The sequence below is a fragment of the Triturus cristatus genome, chromosome 12 (genome assembly GCF_964204655.1).
Source record: "Triturus cristatus chromosome 12, aTriCri1.1, whole genome shotgun sequence".
Taxonomy (NCBI): Eukaryota; Metazoa; Chordata; class Amphibia; order Caudata; family Salamandridae; genus Triturus; species Triturus cristatus.
In genome coordinates, this window is record NC_140595.1 from 727,887,462 (window position 1) to 727,906,716 (window position 19,255).

The window sequence follows — 19,255 nt, forward strand, 5'->3', positions numbered from 1 at the left end:
CAAATAGAGCAGTAAGTGCAGAGAAATGTTCACTCTCTAAAAGTGGCATTTCTAAAATAGTAAAGTTAAATCCAACCTCACCAGTAAGTAGGATTTTCAATAAATAAATAAAGCTACTCCTCTCCGATATGGAATTACCAAATAAAAAGTATAGGGGAATACCCAGAGCTAACCTATGAGAGGGGTAGACCTCACAGTAGTGAAAAATGAAATAGACTGTTTGGTACTTACAGGACATGCGAACCACCAAAGTACATATCTTATTTTTTACTTACATAGCATCATGCACCTAGGACTACCTAGGGCCTACCTTAGGGGTAAATTATATGTAATAAAAGGGGAGTTTAAGGCTTGGCAAGTAGGCTGGGACTCCCCTGGGAGACCCCTGAGTCTATGCCCAGAACCATAACTCTGCCAGTCGAGTACTTACCTAAAAGCCGATAACTCACTTTTCTTCCATAGGCTAACATTGAGTGGTTTCACTTGGAAATTCTTCTAAGTGGTGTGGAGTTTTGGAACTTTAAAATATTCATCTAAAATCAGCCGAACAACGAATTCTGATTTACTCACCCGTTATCAGGAGAGACCTCAGTGCTGCATCTTGGAGCTCAGTACTGACCCTGAAAAGTAATTTTAACCGTACTTACCAGTAACTCAAATTTCCTTCCATGGGATATCATTGCCTGCTTTTTGCTGAAAATTTTCTAAGTGTCGATTTTAGAAAATTACAAATATTCTTTAAAAATCATACCAACTGTGAAAACGTAATTGTTTACCTGTTTTAGATAGATGTCCCAGTACTGAGCCTAGGAGCCCAGCACTGGATTACAAAAGTAACGAGAACGTACTTTACCCGTAACTTGCATTTTCTTCCATAGGAAACCATTGACTGTTTTTCTGTGAAATTTCTTCTAAGTGTCGATTTTGGAAACATTTAAATATTCCTTAAAAATCGCCTGTATAACTTAAACGCAGTTTCTCAACTGCTTACAGGTGGTACAGTAGTGCTGGATCTAGGATCCAACACTGACCTAGAAAAAGTAACCATAACCCCACTTACCTGCTAAGTGAATTTCCTTCCATAGGATAACATTGGTAATTTGATCAGCAAAAGTTTCTAAGTGTCAACTTTTAAAATAGCAAAATATTGCTTAAACATCACAACAGTAACTAAAACGAATTTACTCACTTGTTTCCAAGAACTGTCCCAGGACTGAATCTAGGATCCAGTCCTGGATTTAGAAAAGTAATCCTGAAAGTAATTAATTGCATATAACTTAAAATTCCCATTGAGCTCAATGTATTATTGTGATTCAAATTGTGTTGCCTATTGCAATAAACTGTAACTATGACCTGCAAAAGTCAATTGCCTATTGCAAAGTATTTAACTAAAGCATCTCATTCTGAGAAAGTATATTTTGATACCTATTGTTGGTTCTAAAATAAAACAACAATATCTTTTGTATGCAAACCAATGGCCTAGAGTTCAGTTCTTGAGTGTGTGAGACCATTTGCTGACTGAGTGTGTACAACAAATGTTTTACACTGTACTCTGATACTGCCTTACTGCTCGGCAAGCTACCACTTTAGAGAGTAAGGTTATATCTAACTTTAGCCTCTGCCAAACCTCTGGGGACTGGGGACTCTGTGCACACTGTACCTATTTGGGAACAGTATATACAGAGCCACTTTCTCACAGTAGTGATAAAGTGATTAGAGTCCTACGGCCAACATAAAGATACAGCAAAACGTGAGGTGAAAAGCAAAAAGGTTGCTGGTAGGCCACCTTAAGGATGCCAGGTCTAACAAAAATGAACTAAGGATAGATAACATGAGTAAAACATCAGGTTTCTCTACTGCATTTGGTGAGACAAGTGGGCCTTCTTTTATCTTCCATTCAAGCAATCTTTGACAGACCCCTTTATTATAGAGCTTTTCAAGGATTAAAGATAAGGCACTTACAAAGGAGTCCCAAATACTCAGAGATGGTTGACTTCTGTAATATGGGTCGTAGACTAAAAGCAGCGCAAAAACAGAGTGCAACAGGGTCCAAAAAATTGAGTGCCACAAGAGAGTTTGAATGCAAGCGTATCCTTTTACAGATCCAGAGATATACTCATGCAATTTTTGTTTTTAGGACAGAACGTGCATGATGAAAAAAACATTGTTTTTAAAAAGCGCATTGTAGAATATCAGTACTTTGATGTGGGAAAACTTCAAAACTTTCAAACAAAATATTTGCATGCAGCTTACAGTAAGTTGTTGTGGCCGAGTGGTTAAGGCGATGGACTAGAAATCCATTGGGGTATCCCCGCGCAGGTTCGAATCCTGCCAACAACGAGAATCTTTTTATTATCGGCTACAATTTCAGAAGTTAACCTTTAGTATTTCTTCCATTTCAGTTTTATGAATAGGTGGCTTATTTTTGTGTCACTATTGCCTCTCCACATATTTGTTATCGCTACCTCTTTCATGTCTTTGCTACACCTCATTCCTACTTTAGCACTGGTGTAAACGCTTCAAATTATTATACCGTTGCTCTCTCATTCATACCTGCGCATGCACTTGAAAGTTACTTTACCAATAAAAGACGCAAAGAGAGAAATAGAACAAAAGTGCTGGCTGGATTGGCAAACACACTTCATAAAACTGCATTTTCTTTTTTATTCTCCCCCGTGTTACATGCTTAACCTCTCCATGTGTAATTTCTCTTAACCTGCTGTCCCAGGAAGAGAATTTCATCTACAGGCTCTTTCTGTGTTTTTTTTCCCTAGTCTGTCTTTCCCATTTCTTAGCTGTGTAACTCTTCCTTTACGCGCTCTATTTAAACGCCATCAATCTCATTTGAGCTCCTTCCTCCCGCTTCTGTTTTCTCCACCTCTCATACTGCCAGTTCTCTCTTTCTCTGTGGTTGGTGGCTACTTTCCTGAGCTTCCGAAGCCACGTGGTTCCTGCCTCTTGTTGTCAGACTTGAATTGGAAAAGGAACCATTTTAACAAGCCTTTACCACTCACACACGGCGGAAGTTTATACTTTAATTCAGTGAGCTAAGAAAAGCGTGTTGTGGGTCCCCTACGAGCCATGGTGCTTGCTTCATCATGATTTGGCACCAGTCATTAGCCGCAGCTCTGCTAATGAGCCACTGAGGTCAGTTTCAATAATTACTCAAAAACATAACCATGCAGCCCACCCCTCAACTGTGTATTTATCTTGCTTTTCTGCTGTTCGTGTGATTAGCTGGGAGGAGCTCACGGCGACATCCTCCCTATAAAAGTGTAGATGGATCACTCTCTAACTCTTTCTTGCTTCACATACAAATGGCTTGAAAGGTGCAGGGAAGATGCATGTCTAATAGACAGAATAGAAGGTCTGTTCCAGGTGGGTTTCTCTGCATTGGTGTCCCATCACAGGTCCGCAAGTGTAATGTGTGATCTTTGACTCCTGGCATTTCACAAGCAGGCGGACAGGAAACGGTTTCAGCCTATCAACTACTGAGGAGACGCAGCCTCTGAATGAGGAATGAGGAAGCAATGAATACATCCAGCCTATCACAGGAACAGCCCTGAGTGTTCCGAATTATAAATTCTCCATGTCACTGTTTGTCGTTGAGCCCAAGTAGCTCGCCGTGATCGTATAGTGGTTAGTATTCTGCGTTGTGGCTGCAGCAACCTCGGTTCGAATCCGAGTCAAGGCATTGTGGTTGGCAATGTCATGGCAGTTGGGTGTTAATTTTACAGAATTAGCAAATGTAACAGTAGTTTTTGTAAAATGTCTATTAAAAACAGATCCTTTCAAATATTTAAACCATCTAACAACAAATGATTTAAACTCGCATGATTATAAGCTGTAGCTATAATGTATTTCTTACATAAATTATCGTTCTTGAACCTATTGGGGGTGGAGGGGGAGCGGAGCTCACCCCCCAGGTGCAGTTGAGTGACCTGTGTTGTGGCTCTCTAGAGGGAAGGCACAAATTTTGCTGTCACCCAGCCCAATCCAGACGTGTATTGGGGCCAGGTTTCAGGCAAATAGAGCAGTAAGTGCAGAGAAATGTTCACTCTCTAAAAGTGGCATTTCTAAAATAGTAAAGTTAAATCCAACCTCACCAGTAAGTAGGATTTTCAATAAATAAATAAAGCTACTCCTCTCCGATATGGAATTACCAAATAAAAAGTATAGGGGAATACCCAGAGCTAACCTATGAGAGGGGTAGATCTCACAGTAGTGAAAAATGAAATAGACTGTTTGGTACTTACAGGACATGCGAACCACCAAAGTACATATCTTATTTTTTACTTACATAGCATCATGCACCTAGGACTACCTAGGGCCTACCTTAGGGGTAAATTATATGTAATAAAAGGGGAGTTTAAGGCTTGGCAAGTAGGCTGGGACTCCCCTGGGAGACCCCTGAGTCTATGCCCAGAACCATAACTCTGCCAGTCGAGTACTTACCTAAAAGCCGATAACTCACTTTTCTTCCATAGGCTAACATTGAGTGGTTTCACTTGGAAATTCTTCTAAGTGGTGTGGAGTTTTGGAACTTTAAAATATTCATCTAAAATCAGCCAAACAACGAATTCTGATTTACTCACCCGTTATCAGGAGAGACCTCAGTGCTGCATCTTGGAGCTCAGTACTGACCCTGAAAAGTAATTTTAACCGTACTTACCAGTAACTCGAATTTCCTTCCATGGGATATCATTGCCTGCTTTTTGCTCAAAATTTTCTAAGTGTCGATTTTTGAAACTTACAAATATTCTATAAAAAATCATACCAACTGTGAAAACGTAATTGTTTACCTGTTTTAGATAGATGTCCCAGTACTGAGCCTAGGAGCCCAGCACTGGATTACAAAAGTAACGAGAACGTACTTTACCCGTAACTTGAATTTTCTTCCATAGGAAACCATTGACTGTTTTTCTGTGAAATTTCTTCTAAGTGTCGATTTTGGAAACATTTAAATATTCCTTAAAAATCGCCTGTATAACTTAAACGCAGTTTCTCAACTGCTTACAGGTGGTACAGTAGTGCTGGATCTAGGATCCAACACTGACCTAGAAAAAGTAAGCATAACCCCACTTACCTGCTAAGTGAATTTCCTTCCATAGGATAACATTGGTAATTTGATCAGCAAAAGTTTCTAAGTGTCAACTTTTAAAATAGCAAAATATTGCTTAAACATCACAACAGTAACTAAAACGAATTTACTCACTTGTTTCCAAGAACTGTCCCAGGACTGAATCTAGGATCCAGTCCTGGATTTAGAAAAGTAATCCTGAAAGTAATTAATTGCATATAACTTAAAATTCCCATTGAGCTCAATGTATTATTGTGATTCAAATTGTGTTGCCTATTGCAATAAACTGTAACTATTACCTGCAAAAGTCAATTGCCTATTGCAAAGTATTTTACTAAAGCATCTCATTCTGAGAAAGTATATTTTGATACCTATTGTTGGTTCTAAAATAAAACAACAATATCTTTTTTATGCAAACCAATGGCCTAGAGTTCAGTTCTTGAGTGTGTGAGACCATTTGCTGACTGAGTGTGTACAACAAATGTTTTACACTGTACTCTGATACTGCCTTACTGCTCGGCAAGCTACCACTTTAGAGAGTAAGGTTATATCTAACTTTAGCCTCTGCCAAACCTCTGGGGACTGGGGACTCTGTGCACACTGTACCTATTTGGGAACAGTATATACAGAGCCACTTTCTCACAGTAGTGATAAAGTGATTAGAGTCCTAAGGCCAACATAAAGATTCAGCAAAACGTGAGGTGAAAAGCAAAAAGGTTGCTGGTAGGCCACCTTAAGGATGCCAGGTCTAACAAAAATGAACTAAGGATAACATGAGTAAAACATCAGGTTTCTCTACTGCATTTGGTGAGACAAGTGGGCCTTATTTTATCTTCCATTCAAGCAATCTTTGACAGACCCCTTTATGATAGAGCTTTTCAAGGATTAAAGATAAGGCACTTACAAAGGAGTCCCAAATACTCAGAGATGATTGACTTCTGTAATATGGGTCGTAGACTAAAAGCAGCGCAAAAACAGAGTGCAACAGGGTCCAAAAAATTGAGTGCCACAAGAGAGTTTGAATGCAAGCGTATCCTTTTACAGATCCAGAGATATACTCATGCAATTTTTGTTTTTAGGACAGAACGTGCATGATGAAAAAAACATTGTTTTTAAAAAGCGCATTGTAGAATATCAGTACTTTGATGTGGGAAAACTTCAAAACTTTCAAACAAAATATTTGCATGCAGCTTACAGTAAGTTGTTGTGGCCGAGTGGTTAAGGCGATGGACTAGAAATCCATTGGGGTATCCCCGCGCAGGTTCGAATCCTGCCAACAACGAGAATCTTTTTATTATCGGCTACAATTTCAGAAGTTAACCTTTAGTATTTCTTCCATTTCAGTTTTATGAATAGGTGGCTTATTTTTGTGTCACTATTGCCTCTCCACATATTTGTTATCGCTACCTCTTTCATGTCTTTGCTACACCTCATTCCTACTTTAGCACTGGTGTAAACGCTTCAAATTATTATACCGTTGCTCTCTCATTCATACCTGCGCATGCACTTGAAAGTTACTTTACCAATAAAAGACGCAAAGAGAGAAATAGAACAAAAGTGCTGGCTGGATTGGCAAACACACTTCATAAAACTGCATTTTCTTTTTTATTCTCCCCCGTGTTACATGCTTAACCTCTCCATGTGTAATTTCTCTTAACCTGCTGTCCCAGGAAGAGAATTTCATCTACAGGCTCTTTCTGTGTTTTTTTTCCCTAGTCTGTCTTTCCCATTTCTTAGCTGTGTAACTCTTCCTTTACGCGCTCTATTTAAACGCCATCAATCTCATTTGAGCTCCTTGCTCCCGCTTCTGTTTTCTCCACCACTCATACTGCCAGTTCTCTCTTTCTCTGTGGTTGGTGGCTACTTTCCTGAGCTTCCGAAGCCACGTGGTTCCTGCCTCTTGTTGTCAGACTTGAATTGGAAAAGGAACCATATTAACAAGCCTTTACCACTCACACACGGCGGAAGTTTATACTTTAATTCAGTGAGCTAAGAAAAGCGTGTTGTGGGTCCCCTACGAGCCATGGTGCTTGCTTCATCATGATTTGGCACCAGTCATTAGCCGCAGCTCTGCTAATGAGCCACTGAGGTCAGTTTCAATAATTACTCAAAAACATAACCATGCAGCCCACCCCTCAACTGTGTATTTATCTTGCTTTTCTGCTGTTCGTGTGATTAGCTGGGAGGAGCTCACGGCGACATCCTCCCTATAAAAGTGTAGATGGATCACTCTCTAACTCTTTCTTGCTTCACATACAAATAGCTTGAAAGGTGCAGGGAAGATGCAGGTCTAATAGACAGAATAGAAGGTCTGTTCCAGGTGGGTTTCTCTGCATTGGTGTCCCATCACAGGTCCACAAGTGTAATGTGTGATCTTTGACTCCTGGCATTTCACAAGCAGGCGGCCAGGAAACGGTTTCAGCCTATCAACTACTGAGGAGACGCAGCCTCTGAATGAGGAATGAGGAAGCAATGAATACATCCAGCCTATCACAGGAACAGCCCTGAGTGTTCCGAATTATAAATTCTCCATGTCACTGTTTGTTGTTGAGCCCAAGTAGCTCGCCGTGATCGTATAGTGGTTAGTACTCTGCGTTGTAGCCGCAGCAACCTCGGTTCGAATCCGAGTCACGGCATAGTGGTTGGCAATGTCATGGCAGTTGGGTGTTAATTTTACAGAATTAGCAAATGTACCAGTAGTTTTTTGTAAAATGTCTATTAAAAACAGATCCTTTCAAATATTTAAACCATCTAACAACAAATGATTTAAACTCGCATGATTATAAGCTGTAGCTATAATGTATTTACTTACATAAATTATCGTTCTTGAACCTATTGGGGGTGGAGGGGGAGCGGAGCTCACCCCCCAGGTGCAGTTGAGTGACCTGTGTTGTGGCTCTCTAGAGGGAAGGCACAAATTTTGCTGTCACCCAGCCCAATCCAGACGTGTATTGGGGCCAGGTTTCAGGCAAATAGAGCAGTAAGTGCAGAGAAATGTTCACTCTCTAAAAGTGGCATTTCTAAAATAGTAAAGTTAAATCCAACCTCACCAGTAAGTAGGATTTTCAATAAATAAATAAAGCTACTCCTCTCCGATATGGAATTACCAAATAAAAAGTATAGGGGAATACCCAGAGCTAACCTATGAGAGGGGTAGACCTCACAGTAGTGAAAAATGAAATAGACTGTTTGGTACTTACAGGACATGCGAACCACCAAAGTACATATCTTATTTTTTACTTACATAGCATCATGCACCTAGGACTACCTAGGGCCTACCTTAGGGGTAAATTATATGTACTAAAAGGGGAGTTTAAGGCTTGGCAAGTATGCTGGGACTCCCGTGGGAGACCCCTGAGTCTATGCCCAGAACCATAACTCTGCCAGTCGAGTACTTACCTAAAAGCCGATAACTCACTTTTCTTCCATAGGCTAACATTGAGTGGTTTCACTTGGAAATTCTTCTAAGTGGTGTGGAGTTTTGGAACTTTAAAATATTCATCTAAAATCAGCCGAACAACGAATTCTGATTTACTCACCCGTTATCAGGAGAGACCTCAGTGCTGCATCTTGGAGCTCAGTACTGACCCTGAAAAGTAATTTTAACCGTACTTACCAGTAACTCGAATTTCCTTCCATGGGATATCATTGCCTGCTTTTTGCTGAAAATGTTCTAAGTATCGATTTTTGAAACTTACAAATATTCTTTAAAAATCGTACCAACTGTGAAAACGTAATTGTTTACCTGTTTTAGATAGATGTCCCAGTACTGAGCCTAGGAGACCAGCACTGGATTACAAAAGTAACGAGAACGTACTTTACCCGTAACTTGAATTTTCTTCCATAGGAAACCATTGACTGTTTTTCTGTGAAATTTCTTCTAAGTGTCGGTTTTGCAAACATGTAAATATTCCTTAAAAATCGCCTGTATAACTTAAACGCAGTTTCTCAACTGCTTACAGGTGGTACAGTAGTGCTGGATCTAGGATCCAACACTGACCTAGAAAAAGTAACCATAACCCCACTTACCTGCTAAGTGAATTTCCTTCCATAGGATAACATTGGTAATTTGATCAGCAAAAGTTTCTAAGTGTCAACTTTTAAAATAGCAAAATATTGCTTAAACATCACAACAGTAACTAAAACGAATTTACTCACTTGTTTCCAAGAACTGTCCCAGGACTGAATCTAGGATCCAGTCCTGGATTTAGAAAAGTAATCCTGAAAGTAATTAATTGCATATAACTTAAAATTCCCATTGAGCTCAATGTATTATTGTGATTCAAATTGTGTTGCCTATTGCAATAAACTGTAACTATTACCTGCAAAAGTCAAATGCCTATTGCAAAGTATTTAACTAAAGCATCTCATTCTGAGAAAGTATATTTTGATACCTATTGTTGGTTCTAAAATAAAACAACAATATCTTTTTTATGCAAACCAATGGCCTAGAGTTCAGTTCTTGAGTGTGTGAGACCATTTGCTGACTGAGTGTGTACAACAAATGTTTTACACTGTACTCTGATACTGCCTTACTGCTCGGCAAGCTACCACTTTAGAGAGTAAGGTTATATCTAACTTTAGCCTCTGCCAAACCTCTGGGGACTGGGGACTCTGTGCACACTGTCCCTATTTGGGAACAGTATATACAGAGCCACTTTCTCACAGTAGTGATAAAGTGATTAGAGTCCTAAGGCCAACATAAAGATACAGCAAAACGTGAGGTGAAAAGCAAAAAGGTTGCTGGTAGGCCACCTTAAGGATACCAGGTCTAACAAAAATGAACTAAGGATAACATGAGTAAAACATCAGGTTTCTCTACTGCATTTGGTGAGACAAGTGGGCCTTCTTTTATCTTCCATTCAAGCAATCTTTGACAGACCCCTTTATTATAGAGCTTTTCAAGGATTAAAGATAAGGCACTTACAAAGGAGTCCCAAATACTCAGAGATGGTTGACTTCTGTAATATGGGTCGTAGACTAAAAGCAGCGCAAAAACAGAGTGCAACAGGGTCCAAAAAATTGAGTGCCACAAGAGAGTTTGAATGCAAGCGTATCCTTTTACAGATCCAGAGATATACTCATGCAATTTTTGTTTTTAGGACAGAACGTGCATGATGAAAAAAACATTGTTTTTAAAAAGCGCATTGTAGAATATCAGTACTTTGATGTGGGAAAACTTCAAAACTTTCAAACAAAATATTTGCATGCAGCTTACAGTAAGTTGTTGTGGCCGAGTGGTTAAGGCGATGGACTAGAAATCCATTGGGGTATCCCCGCGCAGGTTCGAATCCTGCCAACAATGAGAATCTTTTTATTATCGGCTACAATTTCAAAAGTTAACCTTTAGTATTTCTTCCATTTCAGTTTTATGAATAGGTGGCTTATTTTTGTGTCACTATTGCCTCTCCACATATTTGTTATCGCTACCTCTTTCATGTCTTTGCTACACCTCATTCCTACTTTAGCACTGGTGTAAACGCTTCAAATTATTATACCGTTGCTCTCTCATTCATACCTGCGCATGCACTTGAAAGTTACTTTACCAATAAAAGACGCAAAGAGAGAAATAGAACAAAAGTGCTGGCTGGATTGGCAAACACACTTCATAAAACTGCATTTTCTTTTTTATTCTCCCCCGTGTTACATGCTTAACCTCTCCATGTGTAATTTCTCTTAACCTGCTGTCCCAGGAAGAGAATTTCATCTACAGGCTCTTTCTGTGTTTTTTTTCCCTAGTCTGTCTTTCCCATTTCTTAGCTGTGTAACTCTTCCTTTACGCGCTCTATTTAAACGCCATCAATCTCATTTGAGCTCCTTCCTCCCGCTTCTGTTTTCTCCACCTCTCATACTGCCAGTTCTCTCTTTCTCTGTGGTTGGTGGCTACTTTCCTGAGCTTCCGAAGCCACGTGGTTCCTGCCTCTTGTTGTCAGACTTGAATTGGAAAAGGAACCATTTTAACAAGCCTTTACCACTCACACACTGCGGAAGTTTATACTTTAATTCAGTGAGCTAAGAAAAGCGTGTTGTGGGTCCCCTACGAGCCATGGTGCTTGCTTCATCATGATTTGGCACCAGTCATTAGCCGCAGCTCTGCTAATGAGCCACTGAGGTCAGTTTCAATAATTACTCAAAAACATAACCATGCAGCCCACCCCTCAACTGTGTATTTATCTTGCTTTTCTGCTGTTCGTGTGATTAGCTGGGAGGAGCTCACGGCGACATCCTCCCTATAAAAGTGTAGATGGATCACTCTCTAACTCTTTCTTGCTTCACATACAAATGGCTTGAAAGGTGCAGGGAAGATGCATGTCTAATAGACAGAATAGAAGGTCTGTTCCAGGTGGGTTTCTCTGCATTGGTGTCCCATCACAGGTCCGCAAGTGTAATGTGTGATCTTTGACTCCTGGCATTTCACAAGCAGGCGGCCAGGAAACGGTTTCAGCCTATCAACTACTGAGGAGACGCAGCCTCTGAATGAGGAATGAGGAAGCAATGAATACATCCAGCCTATCACAGGAACAGCCCTGAGTGTTCCGAATTATAAATTCTCCATGTCACTGTTTGTCGTTGAGCCCAAGTAGCTCGCCGTGATCGTATAGTGGTTAGTATTCTGCGTTGTGGCTGCAGCAACCTCGGTTCGAATCCGAGTCAAGGCATTGTGGTTGGCAATATCATGGCAGTTGGGTGTTAATCTTACAGAATTAGCAAATGTACCAGTAGTTTTTGTAAAATGTCTATTAAAAACAGATCCTTTCAAATATTTAAACCATCTAACAACAAATGATTTAAACTCGCATGATTATAAGCTGTAGCTATAATGTATTTCTTACATAAATTATCGTTCTTGAACCTATTGGGGGTGGAGGGGGAGCGGAGCTCACCCCCCAGGTGCAGTTGAGTGACCTGTGTTGTGGCTCTCTAGAGGGAAGGCACAAATTTTGCTGTCACCCAGCCCAATCCAGACGTGTATTGGGGCCAGGTTTCAGGTAAATAGAGCAGTAAGTGCAGAGAAATGTTCACTCTCTAAAAGTGGCATTTCTAAAATAGTAAAGTTAAATCCAACCTCACCAGTAAGTAGGATTTTCAATAAATAAATAAAGCTACTCCTCTCCGATATGGAATTACCAAATAAAAAGTATAGGGGAATACCCAGAGCTAACCTATGAGAGGGGTAGATCTCACAGTAGTGAAAAATGAAATAGACTGTTTGGTACTTACAGGACATGCGAACCACCAAAGTACATATCTTATTTTTTACTTACATAGCATCATGCACCTAGGACTACCTAGGGCCTACCTTAGGGGTAAATTATATGTAATAAAAGGGGAGTTTAAGGCTTGGCAAGTAGGCTGGGACTCCCCTGGGAGACCCCTGAGTCTATGCCCAGAACCATAACTCTGCCAGTCGAGTACTTACCTAAAAGCCGATAACTCACTTTTCTTCCATAGGCTAACATTGAGTGGTTTCACTTGGAAATTCTTCTAAGTGGTGTGGAGTTTTGGAACTTTAAAATATTCATCTAAAATCAGCCAAACAACGAATTCTGATTTACTCACCCGTTATCAGGAGAGACCTCAGTGCTGCATCTTGGAGCTCAGTACTGACCCTGAAAAGTAATTTTAACCGTACTTACCAGTAACTCGAATTTCCTTCCATGGGATATCATTGCCTGCTTTTTGCTCAAAATTTTCTAAGTGTCGATTTTTGAAACTTACAAATATTCTATAAAAAATCATACCAACTGTGAAAACGTAATTGTTTACCTGTTTTAGATAGATGTCCCAGTACTGAGCCTAGGAGCCCAGCACTGGATTACAAAAGTAACGAGAACGTACTTTACCCGTAACTTGAATTTTCTTCCATAGGAAACCATTGACTGTTTTTCTGTGAAATTTCTTCTAAGTGTCGATTTTGGAAACATTTAAATATTCCTTAAAAATCGCCTGTATAACCTAAACGCAGTTTCTCAACTGCTTACAGGTGGTACAGTAGTGCTGGATCTAGGATCCAACACTGACCTAGAAAAAGTAAGCATAACCCCACTTACCTGCTAAGTGAATTTCCTTCCATAGGATAACATTGGTAATTTGATCAGCAAAAGTTTCTAAGTGTCAACTTTTAAAATAGCAAAATATTGCTTAAACATCACAACAGTAACTAAAACGAATTTACTCACTTGTTTCCAAGAACTGTCCCAGGACTGAATCTAGGATCCAGTCCTGGATTTAGAAAAGTAATCCTGAAAGTAATTAATTGCATATAACTTAAAATTCCCATTGAGCTCAATGTATTATTGTGATTCAAATTGTGTTGCCTATTGCAATAAACTGTAACTATTACCTGCAAAAGTCAATTGCCTATTGCAAAGTATTTTACTAAAGCATCTCATTCTGAGAAAGTATATTTTGATACCTATTGTTGGTTCTAAAATAAAACAACAATATCTTTTTTATGCAAACCAATGGCCTAGAGTTCAGTTCTTGAGTGTGTGAGACCATTTGCTGACTGAGTGTGTACAACAAATGTTTTACACTGTACTCTGATACTGCCTTACTGCTCGGCAAGCTACCACTTTAGAGAGTAAGGTTATATCTAACTTTAGCCTCTGCCAAACCTCTGGGGACTGGGGACTCTGTGCACACTGTACCTATTTGGGAACAGTATATACAGAGCCACTTTCTCACAGTAGTGATAAAGTGATTAGAGTCCTAAGGCCAACATAAAGATTCAGCAAAACGTGAGGTGAAAAGCAAAAAGGTTGCTGGTAGGCCACCTTAAGGATGCCAGGTCTAACAAAAATGAACTAAGGATAACATGAGTAAAACATCAGGTTTCTCTACTGCATTTGGTGAGACAAGTGGGCCTTCTTTTATCTTCCATTCAAGCAATCTTTGACAGACCCCTTTATTATAGAGCTTTTCAAGGATTAAAGATAAGGCACTTACAAAGGAGTCCCAAATACTCAGAGATGGTTGACTTCTGTAATATGGGTCGTAGACTAAAAGCAGCGCAAAAACAGAGTGCAACAGGGTCCAAAAAATTGAGTGCCACAAGAGAGTTTGAATGCAAGCGTATCCTTTTACAGATCCAGAGATATACTCATGCAATTTTTGTTTTTAGGACAGAACGTGCATGATGAAAAAAACATTGTTTTTAAAAAGCGCATTGTAGAATATCAGTACTTTGATGTGGGAAAACTTCAAAACTTTCAAACAAAATATTTGCATGCAGCTTACAGTAAGTTGTTGTGGCCGAGTGGTTAAGGCGATGGACTAGAAATCCATTGGGGTATCCCCGCGCAGGTTCGAATCCTGCCAACAACGAGAATCTTTTTATTATCGGCTACATTTTCAGAAGTTAACCTTTAGTATTTCTTCCATTTCAGTTTTATGAATAGGTGGCTTATTTTTGTGTCACTATTGCCTCTCCACATATTTGTTATCGCTACCTCTTTCATGTCTTTGCTACACCTCATTCCTACTTTAGCACTGGTGTAAACGCTTCAAATTATTATACCGTTGCTCTCTCATTCATACCTGCGCATGCACTTGAAAGTTACTTTACCAATAAAAGACGCAAAGAGAGAAATAGAACAAAAGTGCTGGCTGGATTGGCAAACACACTTCATAAAACTGCATTTTCTTTTTTATTCTCCCCCGTGTTACATGCTTAACCTCTCCATGTGTAATTTCTCTTAACCTGCTGTCCCAGGAAGAGAATTTCATCTACAGGCTCTTTCTGTGTTTTTTTCCCTAGTCTGTCTTTCCCATTTCTTAGCTGTGTAACTGTTCCTTTAGGCGCTCTATTTAAACGCCATCAATCTCATTTGAGCTCCTTGCTCCCGCTTCTGTTTTCTCCACCACTCATACTGCCAGTTCTCTCTTTCTCTGTGGTTGGTGGCTACTTTCCTGAGCTTCCGAAGCCACGTGGTTCCTGCCTCTTGTTGTCAGACTTGAATTGGAAAAGGAACCATATTAACAAGCCTTTACCACTCACACACGGCGGAAGTTTATACTTTAATTCAGTGAGCTAAGAAAAGCGTGTTGTGGGTCCCCTACGAGCCATGGTGCTTGCTTCATCATGATTTGGCACCAGTCATTAGCCGCAGCTCTGCTAATGAGCCACTGAGGTCAGTTTCAATAATTACTCAAAAACATAACCATGCAGCCCACCCCTCAACTGTGTATTTATCTTGCTTTTCTGCTGTTCGTGTGATTAGCTGGGAGGAGCTCACGGCGACATCCTCCCTATAAAAGTGTAGATGGATCACTCTCTAACTCTTTCTTGCTTCACATACAAATAGCTTGAAAGGTGCAGGGAAGATGCAGGTCTAATAGACAGAATAGAAGGTCTGTTCCAGGTGGGTTTCTCTGCATTGGTGTCCCATCACAGGTCCGCAAGTGTAATGTGTGATCTTTGACTCCTGGCATTTCACAAGCAGGCGGCCAGGAAACGGTTTCAGCCTATCAACTACTGAGGAGACGCAGCCTCTGAATGAGGAATGAGGAAGCAATGAATACATCCAGCCTATCACAGGAACAGCCCTGAGTGTTCCGAATTATAAATTCTCCATGTCACTGTTTGTCGTTGAGCCCAAGTAGCTCGCCGTGATCGTATAGTGGTTAGTATTCTGCGTTGTGGCTGCAGCAACCTCGGTTCGAATCCGAGTCAAGGCATTGTGGTTGGCAATGTCATGGCAGTTGGGTGTTAATCTTACAGAATTAGCAAATGTACCAGTAGTTTTTGTAAAATGTCTATTAAAAACAGATCCTTTCAAATATTTAAACCATCTAACAACAAATGATTTAAACTCGCATGATTATAAGCTGTAGCTATAATGTATTTCTTACATAAATTATCGTTCTTGAACCTATTGGGGGTGGAGGGGGAGCGGAGCTCACCCCCCAGGTGCAGTTGAGTGACCTGTGTTGTGGCTCTCTAGAGGGAAGGCACAAATTTTGCTGTCACCCAGCCCAATCCAGACGTGTATTGGGGCCAGGTTTCAGGCAAATAGAGCAGTAAGTGCAGAGAAATGTTCACTCTCTAAAAGTGGCATTTCTAAAATAGTAAAGTTAAATCCAACCTCACCAGTAAGTAGGATTTTCAATAAATAAATAAAGCTACTCCTCTCCGATATGGAATTACCAAATAAAAAGTATAGGGGAATACCCAGAGCTAACCTATGAGAGGGGTAGATCTCACAGTAGTGAAAAATGAAATAGACTGTTTGGTACTTACAGGACATGCGAACCACCAAAGTACATATCTTATTTTTTACTTACATAGCATCATGCACCTAGGACTACCTAGGGCCTACCTTAGGGGTAAATTATATGTAATAAAAGGGGAGTTTAAGGCTTGGCAAGTAGGCTGGGACTCCCCTGGGAGACCCCTGAGTCTATGCCCAGAACCATAACTCTGCCAGTCGAGTACTTACCTAAAAGCCGATAACTCACTTTTCTTCCATAGGCTAACATTGAGTGGTTTCACTTGGAAATTCTTCTAAGTGGTGTGGAGTTTTGGAACTTTAAAATATTCATCTAAAATCAGCCAAACAACGAATTCTGATTTACTCACCCGTTATCAGGAGAGACCTCAGTGCTGCATCTTGGAGCTCAGTACTGACCCTGAAAAGTAATTTTAACCGTACTTACCAGTAACTCGAATTTCCTTCCATGGGATATCATTGCCTGCTTTTTGCTCAAAATTTTCTAAGTGTCGATTTTTGAAACTTACAAATATTCTATAAAAAATCATACCAACTGTGAAAACGTAATTGTTTACCTGTTTTAGATAGATGTCCCAGTACTGAGCCTAGGAGCCCAGCACTGGATTACAAAAGTAACGAGAACGTACTTTACCCGTAACTTGAATTTTCTTCCATAGGAAACCATTGACTGTTTTTCTGTGAAATTTCTTCTAAGTGTCGATTTTGGAAACATTTAAATATTCCTTAAAAATCGCCTGTATAACTTAAACGCAGTTTCTCAACTGCTTACAGGTGGTACAGTAGTGCTGGATCTAGGATCCAACACTGACCTAGAAAAAGTAACCATAACCCCACTTACCTGCTAAGTGAATTTCCTTCCATAGGATAACATTGGTAATTTGATCAGCAAAAGTTTCTAAGTGTCAACTTTTAAAATAGCAAAATATTGCTTAAACATCACAACAGTAACTAAAACGAATTTACTCACTTGTTTCCAAGAACTGTCCCAGGACTGAATCTAGGATCCAGTCCTGGATTTAGAAAAGTAATCCTGAAAGTAATTAATTGCATATAACTTAAAATTCCCATTGAGCTCAATGTATTATTGTGATTCAAATTGTGTTGCCTATTGCAATAAACTGTAACTATTACCTGCAAAAGTCAATTGCCTATTGCAAAGTATTTTACTAAAGCATCTCATTATGAGAAAGTATATTTTGATACCTATTGTTGGTTCTAAAATAAAACAACAATATCTTTTTTATGCAAACCAATGGCCTAGAGTTCAGTTCTTGAGTGTGTGAGACCATTTGCTGACTGAGTGTGTACAACAAATGTTTTACACTGTACTCTGATACTGCCTTACTGCTCGGCAAGCTACCACTTTAGAGAGTAAGGTTATATCTAACTTTAGCCTCTGCCAAACCTCTGGGGACTGGGGACTCTGTGCACACTGTACCTATTTGGGAACAGTATATACAGAGCCACTTTCTCACAGTAGTGATAAAGTGATTAGAGTCCTAAGGCCAACATAAAGATTCAGCAAAACGTGAGGTGAAAAGCAAAAAGGTTGCTGGTAGGCCACCTTAAGGATGCCAGGTCTAACAAAAATGAACTAAGGATAACATGAGTAAAACATCAGGTTTCTCTACCGCATTTGGTGAGACAAGTGGGCCTTATTTTATCTTCCATTCAAGCAATCTTTGACAGACCCCTTTATTATAGAGCTTTTCAAGGATTAAAGATAAGGCACTTACAAAGGAGTCCCAAATACTCAGAGATGGTTGACTTCTGTAATATGGGTCGTAGACTAAAAGCAGCGCAAAAACAGAGTGCAACAGGGTCCAAAAAATTGAGTGCCACAAGAGAGTTTGAATGCAAGCGTATCCTTTTACAGATCCAGAGATATACTCATGCAATTTTTGTTTTTAGGACAGAACGTGCATGATGAAAAAAACATTGTTTTTAAAAAGCGCATTGTAGAATATCAGTACTTTGATGTGGGAAAACTTCAAAACTTTCAAACAAAATATTTGCATGCAGCTTACAGTAAGTTGTTGTGGCCGAGTGGTTAAGGCGATGGACTAGAAATCCATTGGGGTATCCCCGCGCAGGTTCGAATCCTGCCAACAACGAGAATCTTTTTATTATCGGCTACAATTTCAGAAGTTAACCTTTAGTATTTCTTCCATTTCAGTTTTATGAATAGGTGGCTTATTTTTGTGTCACTATTGCCTCTCCACATATTTGTTATCGCTACCTCTTTCATGTCTTTGCTACACCTCATTCCTACTTTAGCACTGGTGTAAACGCTTCAAATTATTATACCGTTGCTCTCTCATTCATACCTGCGCATGCACTTGAAAGTTACTTTACCAATAAAAGACGCAAAGAGAGAAATAGAACAAAAGTGCTGGCTGGATTGGCAAACACACTTCATAAAACTGCATTTTCTTTTTTATTCTCCCCCGTGTTACATTCTTAACCTCTCCATGTGTAATTTCCCTTAACCTGCTGTCCCAGGAAGAGAATTTCATCTACAGGCTCTTTCTGTGTTTTTTTTCCCTAGTCTGTCTTTCCCATTTCTTAGCTGTGTAACTGTTCCTTTACGCGCTCTATTTAAACGCCAACAATCTCATTTGAGCTCCTTGCTCCCGCTTCTGTTTTCTCCACCTCTCATACTGCCAGTTCTCTCTTTCTCTGTGGTTGGTGGCTACTTTTCTGAGCTTCCGAAGCCACGTGGTTCCTGCCTCTTGTTGTCAGACTTGAATTGGAAAAGGAACCATATTAACAAGCCTTTACCACTCACACACGGCGGAAGTTTATACTTTAATTCAGTGAGCTAAGAAAAGCGTGTTGTGGGTCCCCTACGAGCCATGGTGCTTGCTTCATCATGATTTGGCACCAGTCATTAGCCGCAGCTCTGCTAATGAGCCACTGAGGTCAGTTTCAATAATTACTC

The 19,255-nt window shown here is 39.9% G+C and overlaps 5 non-coding genes across 5 annotated transcripts; all 5 read left to right on the forward strand.

The window, feature by feature from the left end:
* The first annotated feature begins 2,258 nt into the window (after positions 1 to 2,258).
* On the forward strand, positions 2,259 to 2,340 carry TRNAS-AGA (transfer RNA serine (anticodon AGA)). Its single transcript has one exon. It is a non-coding gene; the product is annotated as a tRNA-Ser (tRNA).
* Positions 2,341 to 6,280: 3,940 nt separating this feature from the next.
* Positions 6,281 to 6,362, forward strand: TRNAS-AGA (transfer RNA serine (anticodon AGA)). Its single transcript has one exon. It is a non-coding gene; the product is annotated as a tRNA-Ser (tRNA).
* Positions 6,363 to 10,303: 3,941 nt separating this feature from the next.
* On the forward strand, positions 10,304 to 10,385 carry TRNAS-AGA (transfer RNA serine (anticodon AGA)). The gene has a single exon. It is a non-coding gene; the product is annotated as a tRNA-Ser (tRNA).
* Positions 10,386 to 14,325: 3,940 nt separating this feature from the next.
* Positions 14,326 to 14,407, forward strand: TRNAS-AGA (transfer RNA serine (anticodon AGA)). Its single transcript has one exon. It is a non-coding gene; the product is annotated as a tRNA-Ser (tRNA).
* Positions 14,408 to 18,346: 3,939 nt separating this feature from the next.
* On the forward strand, positions 18,347 to 18,428 carry TRNAS-AGA (transfer RNA serine (anticodon AGA)). The gene has a single exon. It is a non-coding gene; the product is annotated as a tRNA-Ser (tRNA).
* Positions 18,429 to 19,255: the final 827 nt, after the last annotated feature.